At 41.4% G+C, this 4,628-nt stretch overlaps 1 pseudogene; it reads right to left on the reverse strand.

Moving 5' to 3' along the window:
* Nucleotides 1–4,271: 4,271 nt before the first annotated feature.
* On the reverse strand, nucleotides 4,272–4,379 carry LOC115067507 (annotated as a pseudogene).
* Between the last annotated feature and the right edge of the window lie 249 nt (nucleotides 4,380–4,628).

Raw genomic sequence — 4,628 nt, forward strand, 5'->3', positions numbered from 1 at the left:
CCGTCAGTTGAGGAGGATGAATTGATGAGGTGATGAGTATTCTGTGATGGGTCCTGGATGCATTCCAAGAGCAGTTTGAGCACTTGAACGGGTGATAATCAGATTACCCCAAAGTGCCTTTGCCACAAAGCAGCAGCAGGTTCCGTGACTGCCTAGCAGGGTACATTTCTGGTTGGTAGGAAGTTCCCTTTCTATTCTGGTGCAATTAGAAGTTTTGCTATGTTTTTTGGACTTGGGGACAGTTACAGAAGTTGCTTTATTTTCTCTTATCTGACATCCCTTAAGGCTATAAACAATGGTATGGGAGTTAACTGCTTGGGTTTGAATTGGGCTCCATGATTTCCCAGCTTGGTTTTCTAAGCTCTCTGTACCTCAGGTCTTTTTTCTGCTAATACAGATTTAAACGTTTTACCAATGCTACAGTGCTGATGTGAAGACTGAACAAGCTGCTGTAGACAGGTCAAGTCTAGAACAGTAAGCATGCAGTAAGAACTCAAAAAATATTACTGCTCTCATATTATTGGCCATTTTTTTTCTTTTAGTATTTCTGTGACCAAATACTTGTGGACACAGTGGAAATAAAATGAAACTCTCTCATGACTTCATTATTCTCAGGGCCTCTGCTAACCTACTTTACCGGACACATTTCCAATAGACTGGAACCTTCCCAGTTCTGCCATGAACCTTTTTCCCAGAAGCACTGTTTGCAGCTTAGTTTCCCACAATATTCTGTGGGAAAGCCTGCCCCAGAAGATAACACATTTACAAAGCTTTGAAAGAAGAACATGAGATTCAAGAATTTTATATGCAATGTGAACACAGTGGAGCTCTGCACATGTATATTGTACATTCTCTTAGAAAATATCTTAGTTGTTCAATAGGAAGAGTAATAAAGCTAAGGTGGGGACGTACAGCATGAGATCAGCTGATTATATTGAAGTAAGTCCAAACAATTGCCGCAAATATGTTGTCAAACTTGAAACCAAGATTAAAATGCTCCTCCTGGGGGCTGGAGAGATGGCTCAGTGGTTAACAACACTGGCTATTCTTGCGGAAGACCCAGGTTTGAATCCCAGCATCCGCACAGCAGTCCTTCTGTCCTCCTTGGGCATTGCACAACATGGGTGTACTTACACACACAAATAAGAATAATAAAATATTAAAAAATAAGATATAATACTCCTGGCTGGCTGGCTTACACAGTGCCTGAAGGTATTATGGCAGGCTGCTGGAAGGAGAAAACTCATTCATGGTTTTACCGAGCTGTGAACCTTGCATATGACAAATCCCACCTGCCAGGCCCAGTGTACTCACTGGCTCAATAGTGCTATGACTGTTTGGGGAGACAACCAACTGCTTTCTAATTGAATTTGAGGACCCTCTATAGGAGGGAATACATGCTTGCTACTGTAAACCTGGTCAAAAGTCCACAGTTAAAGAGGTAGAGGCCTGCTGGGTGTGGTGGTGCATGCCTTTTATCCCAGCATAAGGGAGGCAGAGGCAGAGGCAGGTGGGTCTCTGTGAGTTCAAGGCCAGCCTGGTCTACATAGTGAGTTCCAAGCCAGCTGGAGCTACAGGGAGACCCTGTCTCAGAAAATCCAAAAATAAAAAAAATAAAAATAAAAAGGGGGAACCTACTACTTTACTTTGCTAAATGGGCATGCTGTTAAACTCCCTTCCAAATATTCGAGTTTATACCTATAGACCAGTCCTATATATGGACTTGGGCAGAGACTGTCCTTTTTGCAATGAGTGATGGTTAACACAGAGAGTTATATCTGGCCAAAGGATTGAGAATAAGTGACTACTGAGGGTTCATCCTTAAACAGGACACCTATATTACAGCCTCTAAGGCCCAGGGAACATCTCAGAAGAGGGGATACAAAGAATATAAGAGGATGGGGAGAAGTGTTGAGAAATAGTTATCCAGGTATGTGGCTGTTGAAATTGTGAACACACAGTAGCAATGAATACCTCCAGAAGGCCTGCATGAGAGTGAGGCCCTCAACATTCCATCATGGATGGGGGAGGTGCTCAGGAGAGGCCCTACTTTTACCTGAGGATATTGGCAGTTAATGGTCACACAGGTGTGTGTGGGTGTCATTTTCTTTAGTGGTGTAGCCCCCCTACCCATGCTCATACAAGCAACCCTAATTAAGCACAATGGGGTTGGGGAGATTAAGTGAGGGACTAGCTGGAAAGAGGGAGGAGGGAGAGAAGGGAATGGGGAGTGGATACAATCACAGTACTATGTATGAATGGAGTGGTCAAAAAATAAATGATAGTTGAAAGAAATGACTAAATAATGGGACCACTATATTCATCCATGGAGACCCAAAGAATGAAGAGAGGGAAAGCAAGTGTCTTTTTAAAGAAAAATACAAGGAGGATAGAAAAGATTATATTCATCTATCTATAGTTAAAATAAGAAAAATATCACTAGTCCTTAACAAAACATTAAAGGCCAATATTATTAGATTCAAAACCAGTAACAACAACAAAAACCCAAACCAAATTAATCTTGAATCCAGTGTTTCTTTGTTTATTAGACAAACAAAAAAAAATCAAAATTAAGATACGGGGGTCAGAGAGATGGGTCAGCAGTGAAGGTGCTTGCTGCTAAGCCTGACAACCCGAGTTAGATCCCTGGGATCCATGTGGTGGAAGGAGCGAACTATTTCCTGCAAGTTGTCCACCCCTGTAAGGTGTCCTCTTACTGCCACATGTGTACCATGGCACAAGGATACACACACATAAAACAAAAGTATTAAAATTACAAAAATTACAATATGGGTGAACAAAAGAAAGGTCAGGTCTGGAATAAAATCATCTAGCAGTGCAGAATTACAGAAGTCCAGTAATACAAAGCTGTTCATTTTTTCTCCAGTTTCCTGTACAAGGCATGTCCTAATATACATTAGTAAGATTTACTGTGGAGTGGAAACAATGGGCAGGAGGTGGGAAGGGCTCTTTCTGCCAAGGCCTCCTGGGTATGCTTTTAAGCATTCTCCATATACGGGAGGGGTGGGGCACGGGATGACTGGGACATCTGTCCAGCTCACCTTCTCCTGGGGATGCTTGCCTTTCCTTCCCTAGCTGGATGATTCCCACTTCCGGGTGGCCTTGGCTCCTGGCCAAAGTTAGCTTACTAAGACTAGCCTGGCAAACCATAAAACCATATATAGTATCTTGCCGTTGGGCCTGATTCACTAAAGTAAAGGACGTCCCCTGCAGCAAGAAAAGGCCCAGCACACTCCTTCACCGGTGCCTTTTTCTGAGGGAGGGCTGCTTCCTTTTTGTCCAGACAGTAGCTTGGCTGCTGTTGGCAACCATGTTCCTTGCCAGGGGCAAGAAAGTAGTATACCATGAAAGGTAATGGAATTTTACAGAAAGAAGTAAGATCTGGTGGCATTAATTCCCGGTTCACTTAGAATCTCAAGCTTAGCTTTGCCCCTGAGGTTTCCCCAGCTTCCTTGAATGATGTGGTCTACCCAGGAGCTTCCCAGAATCCTCCCTTTTCTATCTAGAACTGAGATTCTAGTCACTTGCCAACAGACAGGTTTTGACTGATACAGTCACACGGCTAAACATTTCATAGTGTGGCTCTGTCCTCACAGATGACATTATTTTACTTCATCGAACTGAAATGTTATTAGGTTTCTGGTCTGCAAAGATTAACATGGTAATTTGGTAGTCAATGAAGGCAAATAATTTTTGTTTCTTTGAGAAGTGTTTGTGTGTGTGTGTGTGTGTGTGTGTGTGTGTATACTGTTAGTTTTTTAATCTTTTCAGGTCTATTTTTTTCAGTTTTTTTTTTTTTTCGGATTTTGCATCTCAAAATTGGAAATAGTCGCTTTCAGGATTTAAAAAATTTTTTTTATTATTTTTATGTGTATGGGGAGTATTGCCTACATGTATGTAAGTGCACCTGTGTTGGGCAATGCCTGTGGAAGTCAGAAGAGGGTGTTGGGAATCAAACTCTGGTCCTCTACAAGAGCAGCAGTGCTCTTAACCACTGGGTCAACTCTCCAGCCCTGAACGTAAAGTCAGTTATCTTTCCACTGGGCTGCTTATGGTAGCAAAATGTTGAACCAATTTTAATATATAATAATAAAGGATTATGATTATTATAAAGAATAAACAATATGTCTGAAGGGCACTAGTTGGACACATAAATGTCTACTATGTTGTACAAACAAGAGTGACCAATGGGATTACTTTAGTTTCTTTTTTAAAAAGTTAAGTTTTTATGAAAAAACTCTTCCTTTTAAAAATGTTTTTAATCTTTTTAAAAAATGTTTTTACTCTTTAAAACTATTTTATTAAAATGATAGGAATAGATACTACACTTGATCTTAGCCAAAAGTCCAAGAAGCAATAACATAACAAGAAACAGTGCCAGACAAGAGAAACCTTCCTTTGATGTTGGCCAGGGTGATCCAAGAGATTCCCAAAATTACTCAGTCTATCACCACAGCCCTTGATGGCCTTCCAGAACTTGAAGGTAAGACTCTGCTGACGACAGGACATACTTTGGATACAGGATCTGGAGCAATAGAGCTGCAACTGACCTGAAACCACTTCCCTTGAGGCTCACTCTCACAGCTTTGGAGAGCGCTATGAAGGTG

Source organism: Nannospalax galili, unplaced genomic scaffold, assembly GCF_000622305.1.
Source record: "Nannospalax galili isolate Female #2095 unplaced genomic scaffold, S.galili_v1.0 scaffold125, whole genome shotgun sequence".
In the NCBI taxonomy this organism is placed as follows: domain Eukaryota; kingdom Metazoa; phylum Chordata; class Mammalia; order Rodentia; family Spalacidae; genus Nannospalax; species Nannospalax galili.